The following is a 14,485-nucleotide window of genomic DNA, read 5'->3' as shown; positions in this document are numbered from 1 at the left end:
TGATCTTTAAATGCAAATTAGAAATGTGAGGAGCTTAAACTGAGGGAATAAAAGCCCCAAAGGTCATGAGTTGCCAACTAAAGATCCTGAAATAAGAACATTGTGAAGCTGTAAGAAAATGTCATGAGAATATTTTAAAAATATACTGTCTTTGCAATGAATTATAATTTTTAACAGATGGTGTATTTCATCTTTTCGCTGAGTATTTCTGAAATGAATGAATGATGTGTTCCTAGAAATAAGGAATGGACTGCAAACCTACCAATCAATTGCCCATGTTTTCAAAACAGGCAAGGACTTTTTACTGCCAAGGTCAAGCAGTACTGCCAAGGTCAAGCAGTATTTCTATCTACATAAGCAAAAAATAGAAAACATGGGGATCTGGAGGAGCAAAAATGTCAAGAAAAGCATCTCTATACAGCTCAATAAACAATAGGCATGCAGCTAATCTTGCATCACCTTCTTGCTAGACAGAGAGCTGGTTTGATGTGCCCCTGCCTCCCAGGGTCCCAACATAATGTAAAACTCACCTACAAAGTAGAATGTGTAATGTAACGTTCACATTGGCTTAGATCCCACCTGAAACTTCCATAGCCAGAAAGATTTCCATCTACAAAACAGTGACTTCTCTAAACCTCCCCCTATCACTGCAGTGTAAAAAGTGTCTTAAAATACTGCTCCCAGAGGGTGAGGAAACTTCCCTGGGAATAAATTGCAGGGTTGGAAATCAGCTGCAGGAAGAGAGAATTGGCAAAAATGTCCCTCCCACCCTTACACATACAGAAACTTTAGGCATAATCCAGCCCTTTCACTCCTCTTTTGTATTGTCACAGCCATTTGGGAGAGGTAATTTTGTGAAGCAATCAGTTTTGTAGAAGCTCCGTCATTACTGTTATTTATCAGCTCTTCTAAGAATACTTTTGGGTGCTAACCTATTATAGTTTGTGAATCACAAGCAACCACACATCCACAAAACCAGCCACGCCACCAAAATCCCTTCCCTATGTGAAGATTTCATCATGTAATAAACCACCATGTCATATCGCTACACGAATTCTCCGTTTATGAGAAAAGGCTAGTAACCAAACTGTGTTAAAGGGGTTGTTAAACTGAAGGCACACAACCTGATTGTGTTCCAGCCGATGGAATTTTCTTACAGTTTGACAAGATGATTTAAGGTATCACTTTGTGCAGTGCAGTATAGATTTCTGTTGGTCTTTTCTTGCCATCATAAAGATAAATAACTAGATACTCACCCTGTTTATGGATCAGTATCCTTCTACAGCATTTAATGAAGCTTTGGAACTGAATCTTCAGCTTTCTGTCTACAAATAAATCTTGTTGATTTTTTATGGGAAATGTTAATATACTTGATGACTCTTTGAATCTCTCTTGGGAATGAATAAACTGTGAAGCAGCTTTCATCAAGCTCAAGAGACATACTTCTCTTCTTTACCATCCAGCACCATCTTCCTGTCAAGAAATGTGCAGTGATCAAGAAGGTCCTATTTTCCATGGATTTGCTAGTTTTTCCAGCACTAAAAACTAGCACACATATTTATTTTCTATTTTAGCTAAGTGATCTGTTACACATCTGCTACTCCATAACACGGGTGTACAATCTCCTGCCCATCCTCCCCAGGCCAGGTGCATGAGCAATTGTTGCTAAGAGATAGGGAGATAGGGAGGCTGGACAATGGCTTGATGGGCAGAAAACAGCAGGTGGAGCTTTTTACAAAGGAGCATAAATGTGAAGTTAAGATCTTGATAAACTTGGTGCTGGATAAAATCCCCAAAGAGTCTTTGTTATCTGTAGTGATACAGGATTTGCTTCTGTACTTTGTATACATCAGATACTGAAGGATACCTCTTGAAACAATGATAACGTCCTCATCCAGTGGTATAGACTAACAGTTGATTGTTCAGTTCTGTAGTCTTCAATCATTCTAAAGAAAGGAATGGATCTGGTGAAATATTTCCATGGATAGAAGGAGTTTTCATTAGCAAAATGGTTTTTCCTTGCTGAGGTCCCAAATGCTCTCTGAAATGCTGTTCCTGGGAGATGGGAGATCCCCAGGAACAGCATTTGGGGGGAGGAGTACAAGGCTGTCAAAACAAGGGAGGAATTAGTAAATGTCACCTCTCCATGTGCAGAAATTTTCTTCAGGACTCACCTGACCAATGTTTATATTCAGAACCCACCAGTGGTGGGATTCTAATTATTTAGCTACTAGTTTGCCCCCCCTCCACCCACTTACCTGGCTGCTGTGCCCCCTTTTTGATGTTGGGCCAAGATGAGGTGTGGGAAGGCTGTTGTTGTGGTTTTGCCCACATGTCGCCATGCCAGCCACCTGGCCACCAAAGGGATTGGGTTTCTTTCACCAGCTGGCCACAGGAGGTGGCTGGCCTCAGAGTGGGCTGCATGCCTGGGGGTCAGCTGCACAGCCCAGGGGGAGCCTTTGTCCAGCATTGACCAGGAGGCCTAGGTGGGCGGCAGCCACCGGAGGCCCCCTCAGGGGGCTGGCCGGCTGCATATCAGGCTGCGCACTCTGAGCCAATGGTGTGGCCTTTGGGAGAGCCCCCTTTCTCCCCCTTCCCTTGGAGAGGGAAGGACGGGGCTTTTAATGCCTCAGAGCAGCTGTCTTTTAGTAACCGGTTCAGTAGAACTGGTGCGAACCGGCTGAATCCCACCATTGGAATCCACTCACTGGCCCAGTTCTATCGTCATATTTAGAAGTTGCAGATACGCCATGGTTTGGTTGTTGTGGGCTTTCCAGGCTGTGTGTAGAAGAGAGAGAAGATACTTCTCTCTGTGATACACCTCTGAAGATGCCAGCCACAGATACAGGTGAAACATTAGGAACAAGATCTACCAGACCACGGCCACGCAGCCCAGAAATTCCACAACAACCAGTTGAATCTGGCCGTGAAAGCCTTCAACAAACCATGGTTTGCCAGATGTTTATAATTTCAGAACACTGAGTAGTTATCCATTTCAGCTTCTTTGCATATTTTCATTACTAGCATATTTTGTGAGCACATTTTCTTCTCTTCCCAAGAAATTTTCATCCTTTGAATCAGAATCCCACATTCCAATGAAAACTTTCAATAAAAAGATCAAAGACATGAGGAACCTGACACTTTGGCTACATTACCTAGAAGACATATACTTTACATCCTGGTATAATGACTGGTATGTTCCATTTTTTATGAGTATAGTAAATTAATTCCATTCCTTGTAGTCTGAGAAAACATTAGAAATTTTACTTGAGAAATGTGATACAGGACAGCAGCAAATCTACTTTGTCGAAAGACCACCTTTTCCCAATATGTTTTTCTAACTGGTTTTTAAATACAACCCAGCCTTGGTTAGTTATTTTAGAACAGTGAAGCAATTCCCTAAAATGATGCAACACCAAATAATACACTTCCATTAAGGAAAAGCTTCCAGTGATTTGAAGTGACTCCGAATATCTGGCTTCTGAGCGCATACTTGGCACATGACTAGTATCTGTTATGGTAATTTTCCGTATGCATCTGTGAGAAAAAGGTTGTGTTCTGTATTATGCTCCACATTTCAAGATGTAATTTTCTCTATTGCCATGGCTAGGGCCACTGTTTCTCATTTCATCTGTAAGTGATATAGAGAAATCTTCTTGGCCCCCAAAAGTGTGGGAGTCCATATGGACTGAAATAGTGCAAAGTTTCATTGATATTTTTCATTATATTCTCTTTCTTTCCTCAATGAAAATGAAAGGCTGCTATAAACGTTTAAGGGAAAATAGAGTTACAATATGCACACATAAAACAGTATCAGGATGCCATATGGCTCTAATCTGGCAATGGACTGCTTTCTGTAAAACTGAATAGAATATGCATGTAAGCCAAATAAATTAATAGCAGAGCACACACTACATACTTGAACATACGAATCTACCTGTGATCTACCTGGCACCTATGCCTGTTATGCCTGTTATTCCGATTGGTAGTCGCTCTCTATCATCTTAGTATCTTTCCAGCTTTTGCTCTATCATCTTTGCTCTTTTCCAGCTTTTGCTACTTGATATCAGGAATTGAACTTGGAACATTCTGTGGGAAAGCATGTGTTTCACTGGTGAGTAACAATGTCCCAGCTGTATCTTTACTCCTTGAACATAGGCGTTTTCTGCATGGACCATACATCCTGGGATAAGGAGATGAAACATCCCGGTTCAGCCATGACTTCCATATGGCTTCCGGGTCTAACTTGGGCCTGCCCTGCGAGGTTTCCCTTATCCTGCGGCTTTAAAAAAAGATAAATTAGCTATTCTTTTTTTTTAACTGTGCTGCTGCCACTCCGATGCAAACACCGCAAGAGACGGACCAGTTTATTTTTTTGCCTCGCTGCCTGCAGCCAATCAGAATGTTGGAAAAATGGGACAGTTTGCACATGTGCGGAAACGTTGAAGTAAACCAGGGGCATGCATAATCACCTGGAGTTCTTCCTCCTAGCCTGAATGCACCAACGGGCTGCCAAGAAGAGGGAGAAACCGACACAGAAACATCTTGAAATGTGTGATCCCGGGTCCCCCCCCCCCTCCGGATATTATGTCTGTCCAGAAAATTCCATATTGTGCTATAAACACAGCAAAGAAAAAGCATAATAATGTTCAATGAGCAAACCTATCTGGCAACCTCAGTGACAAGCTCCTCAGTTATAAGAATTCAGTGGTGCATATTATGGACTTTGACATTATCCTTCAATATGTGATTAATATTGTCAGTTGCAGGTATCTATAAATATTAGGAGCTATTGTGTTACTTTTCAGTGTTGAAGGAGTTGAAGCAGTTGTTTTAACATCATGTAGAGTTAGTATAAATGGTAGCTACCGTGCCTTTTATACTGTCTACTACAAGCTCCACTACAATAGTTTAACCACTGTGGTGGATTATTTTTGAAAGAACGGTTGCACCCGTAAAAAGCAAATAAACTCTAAAGAAACAAAGGGCTTTAGAACAAAATGTCCAACAACAGATCTGAAATGTTTAATGGCAGTGGCCCTTTCTGCACAAACATTTTAAAACATGTTGAGACAGAAAAGAAAACATTTCCTCCATGGAGCTCTACATTGCCTTACCCAAAAATGTTTTATTTGCAGCCTCAAAACATTTTAAATTATTTTCTGGTTGAAACATTTTGGAACATCTTTAGTTCCTGTGTGATCTACAGACTATATTTCCCATGCTTCTCTGCTTCCCTGAACTTTCTGCTCAGCTCCATTCTCTCACTCTGTCTTGTCAGTTTATTTGCAGCATTTCTGATTGTCTTTTTTATTTGGGGGAGGGCCAATCTTCAAAGCACTGAATATACGAGGAGTAGTGGATTGCAGCACGAGGCTTTAAAGTATTGAAACATCGATTCAACACAAAACACAAAAGGGGTGGGGATAATGCAATGGTGGCCATGAATCAGTGAGTGTGGAGATGCATAGTTGTAAAGAAGTGGAGGTTGGAAATGTTTTAGAAACATTTAGGTCAGTGGTGGGATCCAAAAATTTTAGTAACAGGTTCCCATAGTGGTGGGATTCAAACTGTGACGTAGCGCCAATGGGGCTGGGCAGGGCACAATGGGGGCGTGGCCGGGCATTCCGGTGGCGGGGCATTCCTGGGCAGGGCTGTGGCAAGGACGCAGCCGCTGCGCCGGTCCTTGGGTGGGAAATGAATGCACGCAGGCGCAGGCTGCCACGCATGCCGGTGCACCTCCTGCTAGGCTGCTTCAAGTTCTGAACGCTACTGCTGAGAGGAGGGGAGTAACTAAGGCAAAAAACATGTGGCAAAATCACCAATTATTAACCCCCTCTCGGCACACACAAATAATTAGTAACCTACTCTCGGGAATCTGTGAGAACCTGCTGGATCCCACCTCGGGTTTAGGTGATTTATGCAGAAAGGGCCAGTGTGTAGTTAATGATTCAAAATGGTCCTAAATCATTGTTCTGGGAAAAATGTAGATTTTTCTGAATGATTGACTGTTATAAAAGAACACATGGGTAGAAATATTGTCAAACTATGCTTAGAAGAATTGATTATGTTCACCCATTACAGCCAGAATCTAGATTCTTGAGAATGCCTAGAATCTTTTACTTTTCTCCTTCGAACTAAAGACTCTTGTGTGCCATATTAAATACTGCTTGGGAAGGCCTCCTTAGTTTTAAAAATTGTTTCTCATGTGGCAGGAGGTAGGTCAGTTACCTTGGAACAAAACCTTTGGATGCACTGGAGTAGGTCTGTAAATCTTTCTATCCCAGCCACTGCCTTTAACTAAATGTACATCTGGAAGTCATATGCAAGACAGTTGCTGTCAATCACTTTGCATGATTAACTGTCATGATTGTATTCTTTAATGTAGCAGTGTGCAGGAGAAAGCTGTTCCCCCCCCCCCCAGGTGCTCCATTCATCCAATGTGACAATCAACAAACTTCCACAGGGTTCAGGGACCTCATTTCCAATCCAAAACTGATACCCCTTCTCTATGCAAGGGATCTATTTGTTATTTTTATTACTTTTGACAACACATAACATTTGTATAGCACTTTCAATGCTTGGACTGATGCTCCACATCAACACTGGTTTCAAAGAGTGGCTTCTATTTAGGCACCCGATCATGGCAAATTTACAAAGGGAGCAAGTGTTCCACACTTTCTAAAGGTTTGTACCTTACATTGGGATTTCTAAAGAGAGAAAACAACTTGGGGAAAACCACAGCATTTGCCATTATAAACAAGCTAGTAAAAAGCAAGGGTAATAAAAACAGTAACATTCAACAGCGACATTAAACAGCCTAAACTGATATTTATATTTAAAAAAACCTCTCAGGACAGAAGAACATATAAATGGATTTAAAGAATGGAACCACTATTTAAAAGTTCTTATTGAAGGACATGATTCCAATGCTGTTGCCTTGTCACTTTCTGGTACGACAGGTGTAGTAAGGCTTGAGCAGAGAGGCTGTATCTCTGAAGTTTCCCCTCAATTGTGCTTTGCCAAGAAATGGTTATTGACAAGGATTAGAGGTGCTAGGCCCATTGACTAAAGGTAAGTTTTAACCAGTAGTTGGTTGCATGGATCCATGGGTCTCCACAGGGATCAAGCCAGTTTCTAATCTGAGGAGGGCGTTTGGAATGCATCATGGAACTCCAAGGATCTTTTGCAGGAACTTGGACTGAACTGCTTCCAACAAACTCCTTTCTTCAGGGCTGTGTTAACGTTTTATATTCCAGCCTCAAAACATTTTATTTGTGTTGCATGGAACTGGTCTCTGAAAGGGCGTTTGATGTAATTTGCTTTTTGATATTTTAATGTCTGTACTGAATTTCTCTTTCTAATGCTTAAATTTGGAAAAATGGGCCTCAAGGATTGCCAGTTTGTTCATTACTGAACTGACATGCTGTTAAATCTAGAAACTGCTTGGATAGCTAGCAGATTTATTAACTAAGGCTCGCCAAAATGCTGTTTGATGATGAGATTACTAGTAATCTTGGAAGGATTTAAACTAGTAACATAAAGTATTCTTGAGCATCATTAGAGCCATTTAGAGACATTATTTTGATATATTGTGAAGTTATATGTGGTTCAGATGTTAATCCGGCCACACACCCTGCTCTGTAAATCACAGTGCATTTGTAGAGTGATTCAGCTAGCCAATTTTCTGTTATGGCTACTCATCTTTTTCTGTTTGTGCCTTTGCCCTGAAATCCTTGCCTTGTTCTCCATCGAGCTAAGATGCAAGGAAGACATTTCTTTTTGCTTTATGTGCTATTTCAGTTTATGTTCCAAACTCCGGATGCTTATCGAGTGTGTCTGACATACTTTTCTTAATATGCCCTCCTTTAAATACATTAGGGACTGCAGCTGGATGTTCTGTTGAAAAATAAATAAATTGAGTTCAACTTCAAGCAACTATTGTGCCACTTGCCACACCTGGTCATGCTTGGGGAGTTCTTAATAAACTATGAGACTCTATGGCTGATTATGCATTTGTGGTCTGCCTCACAGTGAGTGTTCATTTCCTTTGGATCAGATTCTCAGATTCACACATGTCCTCCCTACTTCTGAATTTACCAAATTGCAGATCAAGGAATCCCTGTGGTTTCTGAAAGCAGATAAAGTGCAACTTTCCTCCTGCCTTTGCAGGGAAAGCAAAGGAGATGGCCATGTGTTAACCCCTTTTGGGGGGCTTGGTTCGGGACACTTCACAGCAGGGTAATCTGGTGAGGTCAGAAAATCACAGAGAAACCCCAATGTGAAGAAGAGAGCTGTAGGGTAAACACTGCATGCATAACAGGCCTATATGTAAAAATAAATCTGTGAGCACCCCTTTTGCCACCCCTACAGGGTAAGCCACCTTGGCCTGGTAGGAGCCGGGCTACCTTTGGGATCAAAGAAGATTTTACTGCAGACAACCAGATCACAAAAAGGTAAGGCAGAAGGCAAAAGCAGGCTGGGAGGGAAACCAGAAGAGCCTTCTCACCCTTCAGAGCATTCCTTTGTATAGCTGAGAAAATGAGTACTTTTAATGTGAGTTCTACCAATGTACATCTGAATGTGGCTTTCTCCACATAATTGTCTTGCACCATTGTTAGTATAGTCACTGTGTACAGCAGGTTGACAATGACATAAATTGTAGCCGTGGTATTCTGCATCTCACCATATCCTTCTGGTACTTCTCCACCTGTGCAGTTTTCCAAGCACCATTTATTTTGCTGTGCTTTTGCACGCAGTTAGAATCCAGCGAATATCTTGTTTGAGAGAATAAATTGGGAACCATAGTTGTCATGCAATGGGGAAGATGAAACGGGTGTTTCCCTTCATTTTTGAGTATTAAGGTATCAGAAGGCTGTGAAGGTCAAGAACTTGGTGGTTTATAAAGCCAGACAGAAAAGGAAAGTGAGGAGGAAAGAAAAATGTAAAACTATTTAGAAACCAGCTTTGCTGCTACTTACTCTTAACAAAAACTCTTTAGTCCTTGAGCTCCAGGCTCTGCAAGTGTAGCCAATGGTAACATTTGGTGATGTGAGTTAGAGGGATTTTGTTTATTTTTTAATGCAGCCTCTGAAACAGGACACATATGCAAGTGTAGTTGGGAGACACCAGAGCCAGAAGGACGATTGGCACACGTATAAAACATTAAAAGCCAAAATGAAAAATTGTTGGAATTGAGGAGTTTTGTTTACATCATTCTAACCAAAGAAAAGCTCATCAAGCTCATTTTCTTTTCCAAACTCATAAATAGTTTCTGCAAAGCAAAGTAGCACTGCTTGTGGAATACATTCAAAATTTTCTGTGCCTAGTTATTTTCATCTGTTTTTGAGATCAACTTAGAAGTAAAAAATCTTGGAGTTCTACCTCCAATTTAGCCACAAGTTTCCTTCTGCCTTACCTTTTTGGGATCTGGTTGCCTGCAGTAAAATATGATTATTTATGTACTACACTAAACAGGTCCTTTTCTGAGGCAGAGTTTGATGAGAGCATAATTCAAAATCAGTCACATAAGCATGGAGTTTTCTCAGTATCAGGAACATTGTTGTTTATTTTGGGAGAGAAGGCTTTATATACTTCACACATGTGTGTATGGACCATTTTAACTGGCCTTCCTCCTCTGTGTAGTATTCCTCCTCTGTGGAGTATTGTAACCACATTCATCCTTACCTTGAGTAGACAGAGGTCAGACCAGGCTTAACTTCCAACCCCAAGACCAAACCTCCCTCACAGGGTCAGTACAAAAGATTAAGTACAAAGTGTGACCTTTTTCATGTGTTGGCCCATCAGAATTGAAAGAGGCAACCAAAGAGGCTACAAAATCAAGGAATGGCCAGTGACGTAGCACCCATGGGGTGGGGGACATGATGCCCCAAGTGGAGGCATGGTGGAGATGAGGTCAGGCCGTGGGGGGGGCATGGCGAGGCATTCCAGGGCTGGGCGGGTGGCACTGCAGCAGGGTCTCATGACATGAATGCGCCCCGGACACCATTTCCCCTCGCTCTGCCTCTGGGAATGACCCTGGCAAGGAACCCTTGGCATCAATATTGATGTCCCCAAGAACCATCAGTTTAGGTATCTCTTGCATCATCCTAAAAGCAGCCAACTCAGAAAGTGTACCTACTGGTGAATTTGGCTGCCCATAAACATAGACTATGCATAACTTAAGGAACATACAATCTATGCCACTGATAGTTTGCACTGGAAGTCTGCTAAAGAGGAAAGGCTCATGGAGGATGATAGCCACCCCTCCTCCCTGGTCTGCAGTGCCAGCTGATGAAGGGACACAGAATCAGGTGGAGTTATACAAGCCAGATCAAGTTTCTTTTCCTTCAAGAACCCAGACAGGAGTCAAGTTTTGTTCCTCACTGATCTGTTATTGTACGATATTAAAGAAGTTTCAGAAGAAATAGGGATCCTTACATCAGTATCTCTTGAGATACTATGGAGCTTAGAAGGACAGTGAGCATTCTTGCCTGACAGTGGCCTTCTTTGAACGTTCGCACACTCATATCCATCAGCTCTGACCTACATTGAAATTGTACATTCATCAAACATCTTATTCCAAGTAAAATTTCCAGGTAAAATTTCCAAATAAAATTCCAAGTAAAATTGCCTCCAGAATAATCAAGAAACCACCCACCATCAGCTTGCTACTATCCACAGAGAAGCCATAAAGCAGCCCAAGGTTAACTTACTGAAGTTAACATTGTCTAATAGATGTTGCTTTAGTCCACTGTTAAGTCAGCACTACTCCTGAGTTCCAGGTACACAACTGGTTATTCTCTCTTACTCCCACACTGGTGGGATATCTTCCAATTGCAGTGTGAAATGGCTGGGGTCCTGGCTGCAAGCCATAGGTTAAGAGCCACAAGGCAAGAACCCTTCAGCTCACAAACCTCTGGTGAGATGACCCCTTTGAAACTATGCAAATAGAACAGGAAACAAGTAGTGGAGGTATTATAGATCTTCTGTTCTTCCAGCTCCAACTGGATATAGCTGGCCTCAAGAGCTCCTCCTTCAGTCTTTTGGCTCTGGTGAGCTAACACCTTTAGAGCTCGTAATGACAAAGGATTTATTTATTTATTTATTTTTATTTATTATTATATTTGTAAACCGCCCCATCCCCTAAGGGCTAAGGATGTTATATAATTTTCAGTCAACAGTAAACAATATGTGTTTTCTGAATGTCTATTAATTGTCCACCAAGGTCTCTTCTGTTTCAGTGATAACTCTAGAATGAGTGAATGTGTATGAGTAAGGAACAGCTGCCTCCCTATTATCAGGAACCTTACGATTTCAATCACATGAAAAGAACACTATGTGATTTGTATGTTCCATATAGACTGAACATGGATAGACAGGGGCATGGATTATCACCATGATCCCGCTGTTTGTAGTCATTCACTCCAGGTATGTTATATAAACATAGTTGAAGATTAATTCAACGGGCCACTAGTGGTCATTAAGGAAACATTCCGTAAGCAGAGCTTTTATTTAAAACTCACTATGTGAAACTGCTTGAAATCTTAACTATCCACAGAATCAAGAATGAAAGTTCTATGTTAGTAAGTGTAAGGTGGTGCACATTGGCACAAAAAATCCCAAATAAATATTAATGGGGTCTGAACTTGTTGGGACTGAGATGCAAAGAGATCTTGGGTCCATAGCAGATAGCTAAAAAATGTGTCAACCCAGTGTGCTGCAGCCATGAAAAAGTCAAACACTGTGGTGGGGATTATTAGGAAAGGAACTGAAAATAGAATGGCCCATATAAATCTATGATGTGGCCTGATTTGAAAAACTGTGTGCAGTTCTGGTCACCATATCACACAAAGAAAACCACAGAGTTGTAACCAGTACAAGAGTGTAACCAAGATGATTAGGAGTTGGAACATGTATCTCATGAGGAAAGGTTGAAGAATCTGACTCTCTTAGGTACTTACAGTTTGCCGCATGGCTCTGTGTTTCACAGTGGAGTCTCCCCATACTTCCTGGTTTACCTGTGAGGAGATGCCCTGCTGTTTCCCCTGAGCCTAGTTGCTATTTTGCCTGACCCTTGCTTTCAGGTTGGGAAATGGTTCGCTGCCTCTTTTTTAAAAGCTGTTTTAACTACAGACTGCAGGAGCAATAAATCAAAAGTGTCAAAATGAAAAAAGTAGAAAAAAACCCACCTAGAAATGTCAGTGGGGAGTGGGCAGAACTACTCCTGCATGGGTGGGGGAAGGAAAGGAGGAGCGGAAAAGCTGAATGAAGCAGAATGCACAGTGGTGTGCTTCACTTTCCTGCACAGGCAGGGAAACTGCACTTTGCCCACTCTCCAAAAATGTAGGGCTTCTCTGATCTGTGGCACAGTGAGTTCTGAAAAGGCGGGGGGGGGGGGAGGACACACAAGTGCAATTGAAAAATCTGATCCAAAGTTAATATATGCTTGACCCAAAGAAACCAAATATGCACAAAAGGCCTAAGACTTTTCAGTTTAGAAAAGAGATGACTAAGGCTGTTTCCACATGGGCTGAAATCAACGATTTCAACCCAGTAAAACACTATTGGGGGCGCCTTTGCACAGGTGCTGCTGCAGCGATGCAGCGGCCCCCCCCCCCCCCCCCCCGCCCCCCATGGTGTGTTTGAACCTTGCTTGGGGAGTGAGGTTTTTGGGAAATGCTGACTTCCATTTCCCACGCTCTTCCCATGACCTCCACAATGCGATGGAAAACAGCAGAAGGTAAGAGTCGTTTGGGAGTGGCACAGCCTGTGCATGCGAACAGTCCCAGGGGGTGCATCGGCATAGACTATGCCAATGCACTCCCGCTCAGCTGGCCATGCAGAAACGGCCTAAGACTAAGATATGACAGAGGTTTATAAGATTATCCTTGGCATGGAGAGAGTTGACAATGTTAACTTCTCTCTCTCCTAAAAATATTAGAACTCATGGACATCCAATGAAGTTGATGGGCAGGGAAGATGGACAAAAGGAAATATTTATGCAACAAGTGATTAAAATGTGGATTTGGCTCTCAGAGGATGCACTGATAGCCACAAGGATAGATTACTTAAAATAGAAAGACAGATTCATGGAGGATGGATCTATCAGTGGCTACTAGCCTTTATCCCATTCTAGTTGGAAAGAACACAGTGTGTTTGCATGGAATGGAAAGGGGTATTATTGTTGTTGTGGTTGTTCTCTCTTTTCCTGTAAAAGGCTCCTTTCTACCAACAGAACCAGTTGTGGCATGTGATGAAGCAGCTACAGAACAAATCTCAGAAGGGCTTCCAGATCATCAGGACCAAAAAAGGTGCTGTGATCTGGACAATCTGATGGTAGCTGCTGACCCTCAGGCTGAAAGTGTGCAAACCAAGTGAGGGCAGATGATCAAGATGCTATGCATATATTGTGTAATTGGAGGGAGGTCTGGAATATTTGAATAGGTTTAATCCTATCATGTGACATTTTTCTTAGCTTGGTTCTAGGCAATAAAAGAAGTGCTCGTGTGAAGAAGGCTGTGAGATTTTATGTTTATGTTTGATTCTCAGTAAAATGGAGCTGCTATAAGTCTGCCTTTCTGTGTAGACTTAGGGGAAAGGCTGTGGCTAATTGGAAAATCCTCTGCTTTGTATGCAGAAAATCCCAAGTTCAACCCCTAGCAGCTCAAGTTAAAAGGACCAGGCGCAGTTGGTAGGAGAGACTTCAATCTGAGATCCTCAAGGCCTGGTGTCAATCTGAATAGACAATACTGATGGACCAGTGGTATAAGGCAGCTTCACGTGTATTCATATGAGTTCTATGTCAAGAGCAAGAACCACCAAGACTAAGCTTGTGCGAGGACCTGGAAGCCACAAATAAAAGAGAAATACCAAATTCACTATTTAAAAAGCCTATCTGAACTGCACTGAACTCTACAGCAAACTGAAAAAGACAATAGCCTGGTTTAATTTGAAAATTCCTTCCATATTTATTTATGTACTTGGATTCTGTACAATCTATTATTGTTAATTTATTCAAGACAGGAAACTATTCTAGATAATAGGAGAGATCAACAATTTTTCAAATTTTGCTGGTAATCTAAAATTATTAATATTCCTACAAAAATTCAGTCAGTACTCGTTTGGAGGAACTCATAAACAGGAGCAAAGTAGAAATATTATTATTGACTGACAATGATAATAATTGTACCAACAGTGATTAAATTAATCAACCTGGTACAGTATATTCCATTCACAGGTCATTAATATCCACCAACCTCCCTTTTGTTTGTCAAAATCTGTGCTGTGAATTACTGGTAAAAGAACAGAACCTTCTAGAGCAACTGCCACTCTTATTTATTTTGGCTGTTATCATGTTATTCGGTATGAAAATCCATTAGATTCCATAGTACTGTGATGTGGTTCCATGATCCAAACCATGTGTTGTGGATCCCTGTATATAACCTCTCTTTGAAGGAAAAGTAGAATAACGTTGTCATCTTAT

General features: G+C 41.6%; 1 protein-coding gene across 2 annotated transcripts in view; it reads left to right on the top strand.

Annotated features, from left to right (window-relative positions):
- Nucleotides 1-14,485, top strand: part of FMOD (fibromodulin) — a 176,206-nt gene that overhangs the window by 69,103 nt on the left and 92,618 nt on the right. The window contains exon 1 of one of the 2 annotated variants that reach the window (XM_048497377.1): nt 8,421-8,456. The exons of the other annotated variant lie outside the window; for it this stretch is intronic. The gene's annotated coding sequence lies outside the window, so the exon portion shown is untranslated. Of the gene's footprint in view, nt 1-8,420; nt 8,457-14,485 lie in introns of those variants that run through there. 2 annotated transcript variants of the gene reach the window in all.

Source organism: Sphaerodactylus townsendi, linkage group LG05 (assembly GCF_021028975.2).
Source record: "Sphaerodactylus townsendi isolate TG3544 linkage group LG05, MPM_Stown_v2.3, whole genome shotgun sequence".
Lineage (NCBI taxonomy): Eukaryota > Metazoa > Chordata > Lepidosauria > Squamata > Sphaerodactylidae > Sphaerodactylus > Sphaerodactylus townsendi.
The sequence above is the reverse complement of the archived record's forward strand: the minus strand, read 5'-3'. Positions and strand labels throughout refer to the sequence as shown.